Below are 21309 nucleotides of genomic sequence, written 5' to 3'. Positions count from 1 at the left end.
TTCCCTAATAGAGAAATGATTACAGTTAGGTATTTTGGCAAGATTGCTCTTTTTCAACTCATTGTCTACTAGATAAGAAGTTCAGAAAGACAAAAAAAAAAATTGATTTACTGTTAACAGTAAAATCAATGAAGCCTTTTAGAATTTAAGTCACTTCCTTGACCTCCTTTCTAATGAATATGGTTATCATTAAAATTGAATTCAGATATTTCCATAGTGAGTTGGGTTTTACTCCTGGACTCATTCCATTAAAAGCACCACATTTGGCTAAAGATAACTAGCATTATTTATCTAGTACTATGCATGTTTGGCTGTTTTCTGTTTTTGAGAACAACAGAGTATTTACACAGCACTTTGCTTATGGCAACCTGACTGAAGTCCATTACTTCATAGGTAGCAAGAAGTAAGCAAAAGATTTCATACTGATATAGGCATGGATGGTGTAACTAATTTCAAGTGATGACTATAATGGCTTCAAAATCATCTTGATTAAAGGAGCAACTTCATCCAGTGTCAATACTTATAATCATTTATTGGAATATGTCTTCCGTTACTCACTACACGTGATAATACACATAACTGATGGAATGAAATATATGCATCCTCACATTCAGCAGAATAGGCTATGTATCACAAATAGTTGATTGACAAGTGTGTACTTATTTTTTCTAATTTAATAGTCTAAGCAGGGTGAAATAGAAGTAAATAAATAGTTTAGATAGTGAGGGGTAAAGGATGTTTTAATAATCCTAATGATAGGGATGCAAAGAGCTTTTCTTTGTTCTAATTATTTCAACAGCTCTTTCGCTGATGTATAAAAGTAAGCAGTCATTTAGGAATTTTCTGAAAAAAATTTTTTTGTGTGTGTCTAACTTTTTTTTCAGTGAAGGTAATCTCTGATCAGTCAGATCCCAAAAGCCCTGTCTTTCATTAACGTACTTCATGCACTCATGAAAGTGGACAGAGTGATGACTGCAAAAAAATATTGGTGAATGTTGCAGGGAATAATTGGTCCATGTGTTCTACATAAATTCTGCTTACGTATTGCAATAGTTGCAATAGTATACCGTTTTTCATTCATGACCTCTTAAAAATTCATTACCCTCTCTGAATCTCCAATATAGCTATTTTTCCCCATCTTGTAGATGAAGAATATTTGCTGAATTTATATTATGCAAAAGATAACAGTAAAGGAAGACTATTGTTTCTATGAATCCATAAATATAAATATAAATAACCTCCATGTATGAAGGTTATGTGAATTATAATACACACAACATTAAAAATGTATGTTATGGGTGCAGAGGTCTATTTGGGAAAGTATAAAAAAACCCCTCCTTCCAAACAAAATGGGAAGGTACCTTCCATTATTCAAACATGTCGTATTTTTATAGCTTCTTTGGTACAGAATTCCCCACAGTGCTTCATACTTAATCAAAAGCTGTCATCTTTGTGGTGAATTGTTTTGTAGGTGTTGTTCAACACTTTCAGTTTAGTTTGAATACTTCTCCTACATGAAGATATATCGGTTCTGTAACTTTTAAACCAATAGGGACAGAACATTGTCACAGCAATGAACACTGTGCTTCTGAGGCAAATACTAGTTCTAATTTTTCAAGTAGTCTAAAAGGCAAGAAATATATCCTTTATTTTTCCCCATTAATTATTTCTGTGGTAGCTAAAATTCATGCATCACTTTATCTAAACAAGATGCTTCAACCCTGGCAATTGTTGAGACTGAGCTGCACCTATACCAAATAAGATTAGTTCATATTTCCTGTAAACAATAGCTCTGTATATATCACACAAGGTTTTTGACTCTTAGTGTCTCTGTGATTCATTACCATCTTTAAACCAGATGCATAGTCAGTTATTCCTTAACTTGTATTTTTCCAGCTGGGGATTATTCCTAAGTGTGATACTTTGTACTTTTCCTTATTGAATTGCATCTTGTTATCTTTTTTTTTTTCCTGGATCACTTTTTCAATTTGTCAAGGTTACTTTCAATTCAAATCCTATTCACTAAAGTGCTTGCAGACGCTTTTAGCTTAGTATTGTCTGCAAATTTAATAAATGTACTCTCTATTCCATCATCTAGGCCCTAATGAAAATATTGAATAATACTGGATCCAGGACAGGCCGCGTGAAATCCCACTCAGTATCTTCTTCCAGCTTGACAGCTGGTAACTGCTTTAAGTATAGCTTCACATTTGTGGTGCGGGCAGTTACAATAGTGTAATTCGGATCACTTAATTCTTAGTTTATTTATGAGTATGGTACATAAGAATGGTAAATGCTTTAAAGCAATGAATATGTGTTACATCTACTACTTCCACCTATCAGTAAGGCCTGGTACTACCCAGGGAGAAAATAGAGGGGATGGATATTTTCTCTTGCCAAGCGGATATTTGCTCTAGATTGTCTGTAATCTTTATCCACAGACAGCTATTCCATCATCTCTGTGAGAATTGAATTTGGACTGATTAATTTTTTATATCTGGATCCTCCTTTTCTATTTTTTCAAAGTTAGGCACAGCTGTTTACATCTTTTGATCTTCCTGTCCTCCATATTCTCAGAGGAAAGACAAATGCTAAGATTATTTCAGTTAATTCCTGCATCAGTTTCAGTAGCCTGTAGATTGCTATTTACTTAGTTGAGCCATTCCTTCTGAATGAAAATTGAAAAAAAAAATCTCCAGTAATAAGTTGGTAGCTTCCCTTTTTTCCTAATAAGTCGTTGACAAGTTCTTATTATACTGTATACTTACTGCAAAGAAGTTCTTAGTATGCATCTTTATGTTTAAATATAAATTTTTTTCTGTTTTGCTAATTCATTCATTTTTTCAGGTACTTTTGCAATCCATTGTAATAAATTTTTCACTTTACAGCCATGACTAATTTATTGTCACCAACAATTTTGCTATCTTACTGTTGAGGTTTTTATGAAAATGCTCAAGAGTATCTCTGTGGATTCCTGCTGGCAACCTCTCCCCAATTTTTTGTCTTAAATAGTGTCTCCATATAGTTGGGATATTCCTCAGTTCTCACTTTTATTTGTATGAATTACTTTCCATTTTATTTTTAAATTACTTCTTGAATCTTTCTACATCATTTTTTTTTTTACCTAACCTTATTGCATTTATTAATTTAGGTTGTTGTTTGGTTTTTTTAAAAATAGTTCATATTGCTCCCTCATACGATGATCTTTAATGACCAGAAGGCTGGAGCACCTCTTCTCTGAAGACAGACTGTGGGAGTTGGGATTCTTCAGCCTCAGAAGAGAAGGTTCCAGGGAGACTTTCGAGCAGTCTTCCAGTTCCTGAAGGGGACCCAAATTAAAGCTGGAGAGGGACTTTTCGCAAGGACATGCACAGATAGGACAAGGGGGAATGACCTTAAACTGAAGGAGAGTAGGTTTAGATTAGCTATTAAGAAGAAATTCTTTACTGTGAGATGCTGAGACACTGGAACAGGTTGTCCAGAGGAATTGTGGATTCTGCGTCCCTGGAAGTGTTTGAGGCCAGTTTGGATGGGTCTTTGAGCAACCTGGTCTAGTGGGAGGTTTCCCTGTCCAGGGCAGGAGGGTTGGAACTAATGATCTTTAGGGTCCCTTCCAACTCAATACATTCTATGACTCTACGATTCTATGAGATTTTTAATAAGCTGCTAAGAGTTCTGTCCTTTTTTATTAAAATAAAAATTACTATTCTATTCTAGTGATGTGACCACCAGTACTGAGTAGACCAGTGGTTGAGGTACAGTAACTTCAGTTTGCTAAGATTTGTTCATCTTTAGTATTATCTGACTGTGCAGTATTTGAGGCATTCCTGGCACAGTCTTAGCAGGGGGGAATTTACAGGAAAAAATTACCTAAATCTGTTCATGTTTGAAGAGATGGCAAACCTGCATGAAGTTTAGTGGGAACAAAATTAAATAATTTTGAGTGCTGAAGTATGTATTAACAAATGCATTTGCAAATTATATTTTGTGTGCATCTTTCAGAGAACAGGAAATACAATTTAATTTAAGAACTCTTATCTTCAGCCACTAAGTGACAGATCTTAATTAAAACAACTTGCAATGAATAAGAAAACTTTACAGTCTCTAGAAAATATAGCAAATAGTGAGAAAAAATCCTCCAAACTTGAAGTCTCAGGCTAAGTTTAGTGCTTGTTAAACTAGAACTGTATTTTCATGAACATTGTACACTGTACACCAAGCTTAAGAGCAAAACAGTCCAAGAAAATGTCAAGACAGATTTTCCTGATAAACATTCTCAAAAAAGGCTTATCTCATTTGCATAAGATACAGCATTTTCTGATGGAATGAAAAATTTATGTTGAAAGAGTATATATGATGTAATAAATTATTGGTAGGCTAAGAAATATTTCAATTTTACAGTAGCTTACTGAATAAAGTTTAAACAGAAGAGGGAAGAACCTGAAGTCGTTTAAGATATCTTAGCTATCCAAAGACATGTTTTCATTTTTAAGTTGGAACCTGAATTTTGTTAGGTTAAATCTATGAAATAAGACTTTTAATTGAATAAAAGGATGGGTTTTGATCAGAAGCAATACATTTCTTTTTAGTTAAAAAATGTTTTATCTTAGCTTTAGCCTCAGGAGGAGTAAACCATTATACTTGGGTGTTGCTGGAGGCAATGTTTTCTTCACAGATGGTCAGCTACAATTTTCTTTCTTTTGCTTTTCTTTTGATTCCCATTAAAGAAATCTAGCTGCAACCAACTAGAAGGGGCAAGATAATTATGGAATAAATGATTACAGATAAACTCACATGTGTTCATCATAGCTTTTTGAATTTAAAAATATTCATACATGCATCTAAAACATTTATAAACAAGATTAGAAGTACCTTAAATTTTTTACCTTTGATACATATAGTTTCTAGGATGTTTGGCATCATGCAAAAACTATAATCCTAAGGCTTCTAAGAAGTCTGAAGAAATTCAGTAATTGTTAAAATGAGTAGACTTTTAAGATCTGATTTAACTAGTTTATATCAATCACAAAAGTACTTGTCAGAGCAAATAATTTAAAGGTGCCTAAAAAAATCATCTTTGATATTCTCAGATGAAATTTTGGAAAACATGTTTGCTACTCAAGCTGTTTTCAGCTAAGTAATGAGTCACCCATGAAAATAAAACTCCAATTACTTTGGCAGATTCCCCATTTGCAAATGCCTTACAATAATGCCAAAATCTCTTCCATTGCTCTCAAGTTCAACTTCAGCTTTGGAAGTTATGTGAAATAATATCTACCAAAATTCTGCCAAGCAGAATATACACTCTGAATAGTAATGCATACAGATAATCTATTTTTTTAATAAATAAAGTTACAAAAAATTTTACTTCTATAGATGAAGCTACCTTCACTAAAGATAGCATTTTGCCATCAATTTCTCCATATTCAAGTTTAAAAAATAACTTCAAGTCTCAAAATAAGTTCAAAAAGTGCTGTGGAGAACAATGTAATGTAGGCTACCATAAGGGTATACAAATATGTCACTCTCACCCTTATTCCATGGTAGCGAAATTTTTTTGAAACCTACAGGTATTTGTCTTGCATTATTTTTCTTTATTTATCTTTCTCTGTGATTAAAGCTTAATCTTAAGGGGTTGTTTGAACTTTTCTCTGGCTATAAATTTCTTGGTTACATTTTAAAAGCTTTCTTAGTTATGGCAGCATCAGCTTGAAAACCAAGGGAATGAAAATCTTTAGTGGAAGACCCCCATCTAAAATTTTATTGCAGTTAAGACTGTGTTAGTGAAATCCAGTTTAACAAGGCCATCCAAACTAGCTTCTGATTCACGTTTGTAGAGATTGTTTCCAGGTTAGTATTTGATTATATTCATGCAAAATATACAAGTACACAGAACTCATTTTTATACAGAAGTGAAATTAAGGTTCTCATCACATCTCTGAATTTATTTATGATAATTTGTGCATCCCACATATTCGCAAGTGAAGATGGACTTCACTGCTGTAAAAAACACTTCTGTCTTTTCACTTGGGTATGCACCAAGTCCCAAAAGTGAGACATATGAAGGCCATCTTCTGGTACCTCTAGAACTGCTTGCTGTGATTGCCAAGAGCTCTGGTTTTATAAGCTTTGAGTGTGCAGCCTTAGATCATGTGGCTTTGCCTGTCTACAGTGGGAAACTGAAACCCCTGGATTTTCCTTTCAGGGAAAACTCTTTTTTTCAGTCTTTCATCATTATTTCAGCACTGCATAGTCATTTGAAATTAACAACAATAACAAATCTATTGCAATACAACATTAATAAGTATGTTATTCTTATCAGACACGAGATGATTTTTTTGTTTGCTAAATAGCAGCTGTCATATTAGTTCTGGGCCATAAAAAAAATGCAACCTAGCTTCTGAAGCCAATATTTATATAGAGAGAACTGTTATTGTAGCCAGTATTGTGGTGTTTGTCCTCCAAATAGAAATCAAATATCCCCATTAAAAAGCCTGTTTACAGACAAGTGTATATTCTAAGTGTACTTTTCTTATTTTATACTGCCAATTTCTTTTTCCTTTTGAAGCTGCAAACTACAGTCCCAGAGGGCTTCTAATATCTAGAAGATCTGTCTTTAAATGGGTTATGCTGAGCTTAAGTGGGTTACACTAAGGAGAGATTTCTACAGCAACTATGAGTCACGATTTAAAAGACTGAGGAGCTAAACATAGCCCCTGCTGCTCTTTGCACGTGAAATATTAGGAATCAAATTTTAAATACATTATATCCATAAATGAAGCTGTTGTCAATTATGCATGTGCAGGTTTTTCCAGTTGTGGATTTATTGTGTTATGCTTGTTAAGACAGATTATGCTATTAAGACAGATTCTGTGTAGCCACAGCTCAACTTTGCCAGCACTGTTCTTTCAATTGAAATGTTGGGGAGCTGATTCCTAAGTGAAGGATATCAACAGGCAGATGAGAGGGGATGTGGGAGGAAGATAAGAAGTAAATTAAAGGGTGGAAGGTAAACCTTGAACATACACTACTCTTACATTTCCCTAAGGCTTATTTATTCTCTTAAGATCAGATCCTGCAAATCTTGTTGAAACTGAATTTTGATAGTAGCTTGTTTTAAGGAACAAAAGTAAAATCCCAAGTTTTTTATTGTGTATCCAAGTCCACTTAGTAAACATGTTGAGACTTTGTAGTTTTTTTAATTTCAAATTTCTCATCAATTTATTAATTATATTAATTTCATTTTGAAAATAAATTAAGAAATTGCTCCTGTATACCTGTCTGAAAGTAGACAGAACAAACTATACTATGAAATAACAACATAGCAGAAAATGTTTTGTTCCATCATGTAAAGCTTAACTTAAAAATAAATCCCTTTCTCATCTTACAGACTTCTGCTTAAGAAATTTATCCTGCCACCTACTTCACCATATGGTGAAGCTTTAAGAGTGCTAAGTCACAGTAGATGTATCTGTAAGCATTTGTGATAGGGTTGAACACGTGCCTAAGTCAGTGAAGAGGGTGAACTTGCTCATTTGTATCAAAGCTTACTTGAGCACTACTTTCTTTTGTAATCTATTTGCTGAAGTAGGGCTTTACACACCTTATATGTTCTCCAACCTACTGTCCTAATATAATTACTGTTTTGAGATTCAGATTGTCCTTTCTGCCATCCAAGGCTTTATTTTCTTTTTGTTGTTACAGAATATATTAACTTTGCTATTTTAAGTACCCTGGAAGAAAATGTTTCATGCCCTTTTTTGAGATGTTGTTATCTTTCATCTGATTGATCCTGTAAGTTTACACCTGGGGATGAACACACTCCTAATGGTATAAAGTGACATTATTTCACTGCTTTAAAAGGATTGAAAAAAAAACAAAAACAAAACAAAACAAAACAAAAAAAAAAACTTGCAAACAACAAAGAACAATAATTTATAATGTAACTCATGTTACTCATGTAACTCATGTCTGAAATCTCTAATGGCCGACTTTATTCTCTTCTGCCTTGTAAGCAAATACTCTTTTTTATTCAAATTACTGGGAAAAGAAGACAAAGAAAAAAGTGCCATTCCATGATACATAAGACATCAGTTTTCACTGGTTTTATTAAATATAGTTCGATCTTTTTCCTGCAGAAAATAGTATTTATTATTGACCATTTCAATAGCCATTGTCAGAAGTTTAACTGCAGAGCCACAGTTCTAGCCTGGCATGCTGGGTAAAAGTTGCTTCTTCTTTTGCTATGAAAACCATAATTTGAGATTTTTGCTAATTATATAGTTTGATAATTATAAAGTTTTCCATGCACAAGCCTAGATTTTCTCAATTCCGAAGAATATGAATTTTAAGCCAGAATGTAAGATGTTTTGCTCTTGATGTTTTATTTTTTGTCATCAAGCTATAATTCTTACATATAGATCAATAATGTAATCCTTAAGTTGCTCTAAATTGTACTATTATAATGGCAATGCTGATACAAGAGAATGTATTTTTGATGTCAATATTATTCATGTTGTCTATGGAAGTTCAATAATTTCCCACTCCACTGGCAACCTTAAACATTCTCTAAAACAAATCTGTTAAATGCTTACTAGTAGCATGTAAATCACAAAGAGTTACAGATCCTTCTTACAAAAATAAACCTTTATTAGTTTCTTTTTAACAAAACCTGCTTTTCAGTTCAGCTGGGTACATTTGAAAAATCTTATGACCAAAGAATAAAAGAAAGAAGAATAAATTGTGTGTGAATTGTTAGGAAATATGTTTCGATAGCATCAGTGAAATAGGCTTCTCACTAAAGAAATATAACTTCTCTCTGATCTTTCTGTGCCTTTTTCTGCACTTTTTTCTGCTTCAGTTAGCTATTTCAACAAAGCTTTGCACTATTGCAGCAAGTTCACCTTCAGAGAATAAACTTCCTCACTTAGCAGCAAAAATGTGTACATTTAGTTAAAATGAATTTTCCAGAAATACTTGAATGAACGGGGAGATTCTGTGTCAGCTTCTAGCAAAAGGTTTATCTAATGCCCCATGTGAATGCTCAGTGTATTGTTTTGATTAAAGCTTGAATGGAAAACTGCTGATCTGAGGTAGCACACATTATTGAAGATGCAGACAAAGGCATTTTCAAATGTGTAACTTGCAAAAGTGTTAGTGGTAGAACAACATAACTTGTGTGCCATTCCTAAGCTGTACAATATGGGTTCAGACACATAGCATTTATGAATAATGTTTCTACTAAATTTCTTTGCAAATACACCTTATTTGCAAAGAAGAAGTTTAGCAGGAATATCAAGGGATATGTGGGATAGCTTTAGAGAAACCATTATCTCTGACTTTGCTGCTGTATAGTGTTTTCACTTCTACACTCTTCCACCATATACCAACTGGTTTAGCTGCATACTGTGACTTCACAGTGGTTCAGTTTCATACAGTTTACACACTTCCACCTGTTTTATAACGAGCCTAGGGCACTAATTCCATCAGTTATAACAATTACTCTTTTAAGTCTGCCCCTAGAAACGCAGATATAAGAAGCAAAATGATTTTGTTGATGAAAACACACTCAGTGATGCAAACACCTTGATTTCAGTGGAACTACATTATTACCAATAGTGGTTTGTGGGTTTTTTTAAAGGGTAAAATTGCTTTACTGTTATTTAGTGATATACTTCATGTGTAAATGCTTTTCAAATGTTTTAACTTGCTGATTAAAGGAAACTGATTTCAAGAACAAGGGCAGGTTTTGAAACGATCCGCTACCCAGCTCAAACCTGTCAGGTAATCAAATTGTTTTCTTCTCCTTCTGATGTTCCACAGTTATAAATGAATAGAATAAAATGACAGCATATAGACAGTATATAGAACCTAGAGACACTCAGATTCAGCTTGCAGATTGTGACACTGGAATTTAAATGCCCATATATGGGTGTCTAGGCGAAAAAAAAGTATCCACCCTTTCTAGCTGATAAGGATCTATTTGATACAGCCTAGCCAGCTCACTTCGAAGTCAACACTTGCACTGGGGCTGCTGAGTGTCTCTAGGTTCTATGTACTGCTGTCATTTTATTACTGCCTGTAATGGAAAACCAGTCATCTTAAACTGTGAGTTAATTCTTACTTAAAGAACCCTTAGGGTTTATGCTAGAGATTTGTCGTGGGCTTCTAAGCCCACTTTCTATGATACTATGGAGTATGAACAAATCTCTTTTCCAGTTTCAGTACCAAATCCAGTATTTACTATAAGTGTCCAAGAATTTGAGATAAATCTTTATCAGGAAGAATGAGATATTTTTCAAAAAAGTCTGGTCCAGTGGGCTGATGATGCATTTTCACTTTTTGAATGATCTTTCAATAAGAGCATATCCAGCTGGAGAAAGGTTTCATTTCAAATTCATTAATGGTTTTAGTTCTGCTTTTTTCCTGATTTCTTCCAAGAGTTGTCTTGCATTATTTCTATATTCTATAAATTATTTTTACTGAATAACTTTAATACTTTTGCACTTTCATGAGCTTTCCCTTCATCTTGATGCACAACGGTTATGTTCTGTATTTTATGTCATTTCTTTTGGATGGACAGTACAGTTTAAAAAAGAGAAGAACAGCTTCTCAGACTTTTAGGGGTAAATGGTCATGCAAATCATAAAATTATTAACTGAGGGTAGTTCTTGAACTGTATGCAATTATCCTAATGCCTCTAAGTAATGTAACTTCACAGTCTACAGCAGTTTAATTGGGTACATTTCTATACACGTAAGGTACAAAATATTTATTGTCTCGCTCCAGTGACAATATACAAAAGTGTAATGAAACCTAAAAGACATTAAAAGAATCCTTCAATAAGAATCTCCCTGTTTAGAACAAATTAAAAAAAAAATAAAGAGATATACTGACTGCTATCCAGAAGAATGTTAGCTACTAGAAATACACGAAGTGTTTCTCTCAGATCAGGCTGTACATACATTAATGTAGGAGAATTTGATATCTGTATCTCACAGGTGCTTGCCTCTTTCTGTTCGTACTGTGTGTAGCACTTCTGATGTATGATTTAGTTGACATAATGTATACTTTAGACATATAGACATGCACATTTAAAATCAATGTCTGAAATTACTTTTAAAATAAGGTGAACATTATTTCCCATAGCTACAAACCATTTTTAATTGTTAATTCATGAATTATAAAACTGGACTTTTGTTTGTTTTCAAGGCTGGGTATTAATTTTGCAAGATGCAAATATTTTTGGCATAGCTATCAAGGGATAACATGGTAGCAGGGTTATGGAATGTCCTGTGTTGTAATTATCTAATATACAATAAATGTTTATTTTAATTTTATTGCTTGAATTCTGAATAGTGTAAAAGTCAGTGCATTGCAAATCTTGCATTAGTGGTCTCTCGTTAAATGTTTCTAACTGCAGCATCATTTACTATGAATGTTTCGTAGCTTTGACAATTATTCTGCATGCCTTTTAGTAAGAAGGTGTTTTTCAAGCACATATTTCTTAAGAATTAATATTAAACACTTCTTATGCAAGTGCAGAATTTGTATGCAGATGTAGTATCGCTGATTTTGCCCAGTTACTATAGTTAACTTTTCATGACTGTTTACCTCAGGATTAGTAATGTCTTGCTATCTGCTTCATGCGAACTGTGTCATCACTTTTGAGTTGTTTTTCTGTATCTAATGTCAAATATTACTAAAACAGAATAACCTTTACAGATATTTAAAATAAATAAATAGCTCACTGTTATGTTTTTTCTAGATGAGATTTGATTATTAGGAAAAAGGATTGAAGAATGTGAACATTATAATGTGGGGAATATCTCCCTGTTTTTATCTTCCTTTTATATCTAGATAAATATATATTTACATTTTATACATATAAAAATATAAATCTCAAAATTCTCCTAAATTTATAGCTCATTAAACAAACTTTCTATTTCTGTTGTGTTTTCAGGATATTTCTCTGTTTCCTCTTTGTCAGTATTTAGTTTATTAAAAATATGGAAAGTTATTATGAGTTAATATTTGGAAGTATTCAAGGTCAGGTTGGATGGGGCTTTGAGCAACCTGCTGTACTGAAAGATGTCCCTGCCAATTGCAGGATGTTGGAACTAGATGATCTTTAAGGTCCCTTTCAACTCAACCCATTCTATGATCTATGATTTCATCTGTCTGCATCCATTCGTTTTTCCTCTGACTTCTTGATTTAAAATTGTCTTTCTACTCTTTGCACATTTTTTTCTAAAGATAAGAATATAGTATATTTATGTAATTCTAAATAACAAAGATCTCTCCATTTTCACATATCTAGGATCCTATCTGTAGCCTCTAATAATGGAAAAAGAAAATTACACCAACCTTCTTCATGAATATTCACTAATAGGGACTTATTCCTCCCAGTGTATCTTGAATAGTATAACCTAATAACTTCTAACTGATTACAGTTGTGACATCTAATTAAAACTTTAAAATAGTGTGAAGTGAAGGATGTTAAAACTCTAATTGAGGTCTTTTCATTTGCTGTGGTTTTGAGTCAAGTTAAAGCTCAGCATTTCTCCTAAATGCAGGGCACTTTTTCTTTAAGAAGGGGAGAAGCAGCCCTTGTGTGTACTTTCAATTCTAATAAAACTTGTAAATTTGGCCATTATGGGAATAGATTGATCCCTTGGGCTCAGAAAGTAGCTCAGTTATTTAAGAAGTAGTTTTTAGCAATTAATGGTTGTATCTGCATACTAAAATTGTTTTGTTGCAACATTTCTATTTTAAATGGAAATGTGTCACTGTATAGCCAACTTTACCACAAGTCCTTAGTGGAATCTTGAAAAACCTGCAAAGATCTCAGTCTCTGGAGGGGCTGTACCGTAACTGTACAAACTGCAAAATACTGAATTGAATCCTTAAAGGGACAGAGTGTTTGTACAGCATCAGTCTCACAAATTCTTCTGTCCATTTCCAAATGCTTCATGCCAAATACTTCCAGTGTCTAACAGACCTTGCACTGGGTCTTTGCAAACAAACAAACAAACAAACAAACAAACAAAAAACCCCAAACCAAAACAACTGAACCTGGTTAAAGACAAGCTAAACCAAAATCCTTCTTAGTCATAATGTTATTAGATCACATGTTGACTTTTGAAGAGTTTTATACATGAGGAACACATTGTTCTAGTTGCCATTTTATTTTACAGAAGTCTTCCAGCTTCAGTTATTCCATTAGTTCTTCCAATATGTACCACACTACACTAATTAATGCTACACAGAAGTATTTCTCTTCCAGAAGTGATCTTAAATACTTTTTAAAAATTATCAAGATAGTCATGACCTACTTCCTGGTCTTCCCCGTTGACCTACTTAATTAATTATTTTTTTCTGTACCTAACTAGAGTACTTTCTTTGTTATTCTTGTTGTCTGATTTCTGTACTTGCTACCTGTATCACTGTTGAATTCTATGTTGTGTGTCACTTTTTCGACTGCAAGATATTATGATTTTGGCAGCTTATATCAATTGAATTGGGAGTGGATATAAGTAATAGCTACACCTATATTGTTCTTCTAAATAATTCCTGAGGAACCCTCCTGCTAGAGGTTCTCTGTATGGAGGAAACCTCTGTTCAAATCAACTTTTTAAATTCCATGGACTCCAGAACACCTTTGCCATGCTACAGGTTTCAAAAATAAGTTCCTACTCCATAAGTGCTTTTTTTACTTTATCTCTCTCCTCTGCTTTTTCTTTCTGCCTTTTTTTTTTTTTTCTCCTGCATTCTGTACTTCTTATATGATGAAATCCCTGGTGAGGAGTCCATCTGACTCTTTTCATCTGTGCCAGGGGCTTCTAGGAGGTGGAATAGGAAGGACAGTGTGGAGGAGACAGGAGTAATAAAGCCAATGCTGCCCTTCTTGTAGACAAAGTTCATTACTACGTTACATCCATCATGAGTGAGTTCTGAACAGGGACCATAACAGAGAGACATATACAAATATAAATCAACTGCTGCAGACTCTAGGAAAATAGTACAATGGAGCATGGATGCATTTGTAAGAATACTTCAGCTATTTTAAGTTAAGCTTTTCTACTAAATCAAATGGGCATTAGTTAATAAAATGCTATTATATCATAGAATCATGGAAAGTTAAGGGATTAGAAGAGACCTTAAAGATCATCTTGTTCCAAACCCCCTGCCATGGGAAGGGACACCTCCTACTAGACCAGGTAGCTCAAGGCCTTATCCAACTCAGCCTTGAACACTGCCAGGGTTGGGATGTCCTCAACCTCTCTGGGCAACCAGCTCCAGTATCTCACATCCTCACAGTAAAGAATTGCTTCCTAATAGCTAACCTAAATTTCCCTTCTTTTAGTTTGTACCAATTATTCCTTTTCCTGTCACTTACAGTTCCTGACAAAGAGTCCCTTTCCGGCTTCACTGCAGGACCCCTTTTCATATACTGGAAGGTTGCTATGAGGTCTCCCTGCAACCTTCTCTTCTTCGGGCAAAAAAGCCCCAACTTTCTCAGCCTGAAATATGTCTTAGTTTTTCTAACAGTAAAATAAACTTTTCAAATAAAAATAATTCCATTAAATATTCTGTCACCTTTGTTAAAAACTGAAAGTTATTTTTAAAGGCAGAGTACCCGTTTGAATAAGACTTGAATTTACACTCATCTCTAAAAAACATGGAGCTGTACATTTGTGATGACCATTGTAGAATTAAAAAAAATCAAACCTAACCAACTAAATGAAACAAAAGAGGAGACTGTTGAACTTTGCCAATTGCAAGCAGCATTTACATTTTCTGAAGGTGGTTCAGGTGAAGAGCTGGAGAAGGCCCTATGTATATCTCACCCTAGAGCCCCCTACATCATAGCAGCTCTGATGGCTAGTGTTTGGAAATGTTGAACAGGATATCTCCCTTTCCTCTCTACCAGGCCTACTTCCCTCAGTATCTATGTCAGGTGAAGCCTCCTACAGAAAAATCAGGGATCAATCAATAAAGAGTAAAAGTGGTGCATAATGTCTGAAATTCCTACTCACAAGTGCTAAAACACTGCACTGAGAATAACTGTATGCAGGTGGATGACTATTCATGCATATGGAAATGTACAATATCAAGGAGCTAGTTTCCAGATAATAAACCTGAATATATAACTGATGGAAATCAGCAAAATTTTCAGCATCAGGACTGTTTCTCGTTCTGAGAGAGGCTCTGCATATGTACTCGTATTAGCAGACAGACAGAAGTAATTCCATTCAAGACAAAGAAACTAGTCTTGAAAATAAGGGCTCATCAAAGTGTTTGTTATACACTGAAACAGACTCAGCATTGCAGAGCCACTAACACTAAAATATAATAAAAACTGTTAAAATGACTACAGGAAACAGAAGAAGCATTAAATTTACTGGTATACTCAAAATCTGAATGTAAAATATTAACCAAAAAAGTGCAACTAAGGCAGTAGCAAATGCATGCATTGTACTTGATTTTTGTTTAATTTAGGTTTTAGAAACAAACATTTCCTTTGCCACTTAGCTATAAGGTTGGAGTTTATATAAGCCAGATGAATATACACACTCCCATGGACTCAGTTTATATTAGAAACCAAACCAAATCTGGTGCTCCTTGCTGGCCACTGTATAAATATTCACATCAGAGAAACTCACTGCTCCAGATAACTTCAGTTTAGAGAAGTAAAACATATATAAGTAGTTAAAAGGCTTGCTGTAAAACTAGTATAAATTATTGATTTGATTATTTAGGCAGACATCTAAAATCAAGTTCCAAGTATGTGGTTTTTGCATCTTGCTGCTTAATGCTAAATTAAGCTAATTGAATTCTTGTTCTTTAAAACTTCTTAGAAACCTAAGAAACCTTAGAAACATATCCAAAATAGCTCTAGTTTTCATAGCTGGGACATTATGGTAATTCTCACAAAAGCTGAACTAGAGTCAAAGGCAAATTTATAACATAATATTTTAAACAGCTTTATCTGATAGCCCTTTCAGAGCATCTCCAGCAGGTACTCACATCATCTTCAAAAGTGTCACCATTTGTTTTCTAAAATTTGTCAGGAGAATGAGAAAGTTACAACATCAAAATTTGAAGAACTTGTTTCAAACCTTTTCTGAAGGGGTTCAAAGCCTTTGCCTTCCCTATGCCAGAATTTCAACATTCAGGTCTTGGTGGAATGTGTTTCTGTCACTTCTTTTGAGTTAAAGAAGAGAAAGTATATTGCATCATAATTCAGTTCAAAACATGGTTTTATAGACCCCATGCGTGGAAAAGTATCCCAGAACCCAGAAGAAACTGAAGACAAAATCAAGCTCTTGGCCCCTCTGGAGGAGTACCAGAACAGTATCATTCCTGGGGTTTTGGGGGTTTTGGTCTCATTCATCTTTTCTGTGTTAGTTGGTATTCACAAGTAGCGAAGGTGATGAATTATCTTCTTGTGAGGCAAAATTTGCAAGTTTGTGACCCTTCAGGAAGAGAAGTCTGGACTGGGGCCTTCAGGTCATGTACTTCAACCACTGGGCAACCTGTTCTTGGTGAGGTTGACTGAGTCAGGAAGGTTGGAACAGATGACTTCCAGAGCTCCCTTCCAACCTGCACCATTCTGAGATTCTGCTAAGTTTTTCGAACATTACCTCCTTCCTTTCTGGCAATATTTCTTAGTGAAAAAACAATTCCCCTGAGGTTTGCACAGACCTTGATTGTGTGTTCACAGTGGGGATGATTGAAACTTATTATACTTAGCCTCCTGAAGGTGTTATAAAAGGAAATAGCCCACAGAAGGCCTAGACATTGATCTGTTAAGTACCAACAAAAATAAGGAATTTGTGGACATCTTTAAAAGGAGAACTTTAGTTACACATAGATATTTTTTTTCTGACTGAATAATTTGTTGTTTTAAGGGAGGATTTTAAAAATTGCAGTGTTAAATTACGGTATTGGTTTTACGTACATAGATCCTGGATGTCAAAGTCAAGTAAGGGATCAGCAGCAGAACTGGAAAATACAGCAAAACTATCTAAGCAGGCCACTTAGTGCTTTACACACAGGACCTTCTGCTCTCAAGAAACACTTCCCCTATTTTGATCCTATTTATGTGGTGTAAAGATAGAATAAACTATGTTGGTATCTGTGACAGTGCAACTAGAAGAAACTTAACTTTTAACTAGTATGTCTTGTAAAACAAAATATAAGCTTAAAAATTGCATTCATAAATTTCTAATCTTTTCCCTGAAATCTGTATGGGAATCTGTTCCCAGAGAAGTGAGTGAAATATTTTTTGTTACATACATGTTGAAAACACTAAAAGACATGAACATTTTAATTACAGTGGGCAGCACGAAAAATAAAAAAGCTATTAACTTTTAGTTAATGCAGTGTGACACTGATATGTATACATAGTAAAATATCCTTTATTACATTGCTACAGAATATGTTATTCAATTTGATTTAAATAGATCCCTGACTTTTCAGCAAAACAAAACTCAGATTAAGAAAAAAAAATTATAAATTCCACCAAAAACTATACAAGTATCTGAGATTTAGGGACTATAAATTGAGTAGGTGCTAGCTAGCCACTATTTTCCATTCTTGATCTCTTTCTTTGATTCTCTTGAATCCATCTAAAGTTTCTTTTTGGAGACTGTTGGTGGCTTCCCTGTTAGTAACTTCAAGTAACTTTTCTTTTCTTTGTCCCCCCACCCCTCACCTTTTCTGCTTTTCTCACTTAATTTTCACTAGTAAAAAACATTTTTGGAAGCATGCCCTGCTTTGTCTTCATTCCATCAGCCCTCTGGAAAATCTTTCTTTTAAAGTAGTTAAATGTAATTATTCTTATTTTCTTTCAATTTCCTTTAACAGATAAGTCTTCTTAACGATTTCTAATTTATTTCATCTTTCCAAATCTAAACACTCTGCCTTGCCTTTAAGTTCTCTTTCAGTCATAATAATTTATCTACCTCTTGAATATGTAGCATAATAGTGCAAAACCCCTAAATCTAGATGCTGATTGTGTCGTTAATTATTCTCAGCAGTCAGGTATACTCAAGTTAATATAGTTTGATCTATATGTCTAGCTTATTTACATAGCGTATCTCCTTTCTCTATTGTTTTTCAAAAAAAATTATCTCCTGAACACATTCGATGAAAATGTAAATGAAAGAGGACTAATTACTTAGTTAGATCTAACTAGTTAGAAATGCAAGTTTTGAATTCTTCTAGTTCACTTGATTGTTTTATGACAATTTATACTCAAAAAAGTGAATAACAGGGATATGTGTAGGTTTTAATTTCACCTGCACTTTAAAATAATTTCTTAGAATTCATTTTCTGATTCTCAGTTTTTATAGGTTGCTTTCTCAAGCTAATAAAAATTTTAATACCATTAGTTCTCTATGCATTCTTTTGCTTCTCTTTTCTTTCCTTGTGATGCATCAACCAGGAAAATGTTACAATTTTCTTCTATGGTTTACGTTGAGAGTATTTTCATGGAAATTCCTAGATTAAATTAAACCTATATATGCTTTCTCTGTTTTTCTCTTCATTATCGATTCCTTAGTTCTTTAGTCAAGTCTATCCTTCTTTCTCATCTTTGTAAGTTCTGCACCTTTGTTCTTGGTTGTAAACCATTTTGTACTAACACTTGTTTAGTTTATTATCTGTTAACTATGTCTTTCTGCAACAGACACATATTCCGCTCTGTGTTGTTTCTGCCAACTCTTAAATCTAAGGAAAAGTAGCTATTCTCACTTCTGTTTTGTTCCTCTCATCAGAAATAATGTAGGGAGATGATTCTTAAAAATTTCTTCTGTGTATTTATTTTTTTAGACATGACATCTTACTGTTGCCCTTTCATTGATCTACCTGCAGGAAGCACATGTGCAGGCATGATGTTAAGTAGTGTGAGCAAAGCAAAATTTAGAAGAAATTTGGAAAACAGAGGAAGAAATACACTAAACCCACAGATCCCTCAACGTCTGTCATTTTGTATTTTAGTGACAAGAATAATCTCTGCACCAGATTATTACAGTGAGTGAACTAAAGGCATCTCACTTTAATGATTTTGTCCACCATTTTTTTTATTACAATTGACCAGAGATTATATTATACTTCAATTGCACTTGCACTAAGTTTAAAATATAGAAGAAAGCCTTCCTATAACAAATTGCATTGGTTGTTGAATGGAACATAGTAATTCTGCAATAAGTGTTAAAATTCAACAAATGTTTAAGGACATGTCATATTTTTTCACACAGTTGAGGCAGTTCAGTAAACATACATATGGTAATTAATGTATTAAAACCATACTTTAAAATATAAAGCCATATTTGAGATATTTCATATAAATACATCCTTTTTTAATGTCTGCTAGACATATGCTTCTTTTTGACATCCTGCAAATATATATAAATATATATATATATAAATGAAATGCAATGGAAAAATATGCATATTACTGTTAAAAAGCTACATCCAGAAACAGACATTTTGCCCCTTACCTCCTACCCCAGTAAAGTACTAAGAGATTTGTATGGATCTTAGTAGTTTTTATAGAGTTTCAGAATGAGTGAGCTGTTAGACATCTGCTTCTTAAGTAATCTTTAACTAAACAGTGTCTTTTCAGACTGAACAAGCATTTCTCGTTGAGCATGACTAAGGGCTCATTCCTGCATCCAATTGAAACAAATAGTATCTTTCATGTAAATTTTATTAGCGTGTCAACTCACTGCCCACTCATATCTCTAAAAATCCTCCCACTGACTTAAGATGGTTTGTCCAAGGTCCATCTTTGAAATAGGAACAACAGAGGAGAAAAAAAACCCTTTCATATGTACATGAAAGATAGGGATGAGAGTAAGTTATAAAGAAAAGAAAAAGCTTTAAATTCATTGAAAGGTACTCTACTATAATGCCTTTGTCTTTACTTCATTTTTTCTTGTCATTCCTTCCTTTAAAGCACTATTAATGATATTCTGAAACCAGACGCATCCCTTAGTAATTCGAGCATTGTTTCACTCATACGACAATCTATATAACCACTGTCTCATACAGAATTGTCCAGCCTGGCAAAAGGAAGGCTTTGGGGACACCTAACAGGCGTCAATGGAGTCAAACCCATGAGGAGTCTATCAAGAAGACAGAGACATGCTCTTTGTAGTTACGTGTGGTGGCAAGACATAAGGTTATGGTTATAAATGGAAGTGAGAAGTTCAGACTTGATATATAGAAAACCTTCTTCACCACGAGAATACTCCAGCACTAGATCAGGTTGCCCACAGAAGTTATACTGTCTCTGTCCTCTGAATAAAGCCCCTTAGTCTGGCCTGAGAGTCTTTTCAGACAGAATTATTCTATGATCCAGTTTTCAAGGTGTGATCTATAAAACACTGGATGGAGGGGGCTAATGACACCCCTTATTATTGTCCAGGATGGCACTGACTTGCTTTGCTGTCAGGACTCAATACAGGCTCGCGCTCAGTTTGCTGTCTGACAAAGCTCCCAAAGCTTTTTCAACAGAGTTCCTCCCAGCTAGGCAGTGCCCAGCCAGGCCCCATCACTGAAGGTTTTTTTTCTTCCCTAATGCAGGGCTTTGCATTTGTTCTTGTCAAATTTCATAAGGTTCCTGTCAAACCTTTCCTTCAGCATGTCTGGGTCCCTTTGGATAGCAGCCCTGCTCTTAGCACGTCAATTAGTTCTCCTAATTAGTCCTCTTACCTGCAGACTTGAAGAATGAGTATTCCTGTGTGTCCTCCAGGTCAGCAGTAAAGATGTACGGGCAGATTCTAAAAGATGTCAAGATATATCCCTGGGTAATGACACTTGCTATTGGCATTTAGAGTACAGTGCATTAACCCAACCACACAACCATCACACCTGTCTAGTCTCCACTCACTCAGTCTGTTCTATCCCAGCTTGAACAGAAGCTAGGGGAAAGCACAGAAAGCCTTGCAAAAGCCAAGTACCATCCACTGCTCTCCTCTCATCCATATATGCAGTTAGTGCATCACAGAAGACAGTCACATTCATCAGGCTAGGTTTACCCTATAGTGGGTTGACCCTGGCTGCATGCCAGGTACCCATCAAAGCCACTTTATCACTCTCCTCCACAACTAGACAAGGGAGTGAAAATACAATAAATGTTCATGAGCTAAGATAAGGACCAAGAGAGTCTCACTGAAAATCATTGTGGGCAAAATAGACTCATCTTGAGTGTAATAATTGAATTTATTACCAACAAAATCAGAACAGGATACAGAGAAGTAAAATAAAACTTAAAAATATCTTTCCCCCACCCCTCAC

At 34.4% G+C, this 21309-nt stretch overlaps 1 protein-coding gene across 1 annotated transcript in view; it reads left to right on the top strand.

The window, feature by feature from the left end:
- DGKB (diacylglycerol kinase beta) overlaps positions 1-21309 on the top strand; it is a 383794-nt gene that overhangs the window by 22809 nt on the left and 339676 nt on the right. The window lies entirely within an intron of this gene.

Source organism: Empidonax traillii, unplaced genomic scaffold (assembly GCF_003031625.1).
Source record: "Empidonax traillii isolate 1590-97213 ecotype Southwest subspecies unplaced genomic scaffold, ASM303162v1 scaffold35:size4298261, whole genome shotgun sequence".
Lineage (NCBI taxonomy): Eukaryota > Metazoa > Chordata > Aves > Passeriformes > Tyrannidae > Empidonax > Empidonax traillii.
This window is presented reverse-complemented; position numbering and strand designations above follow the sequence as displayed.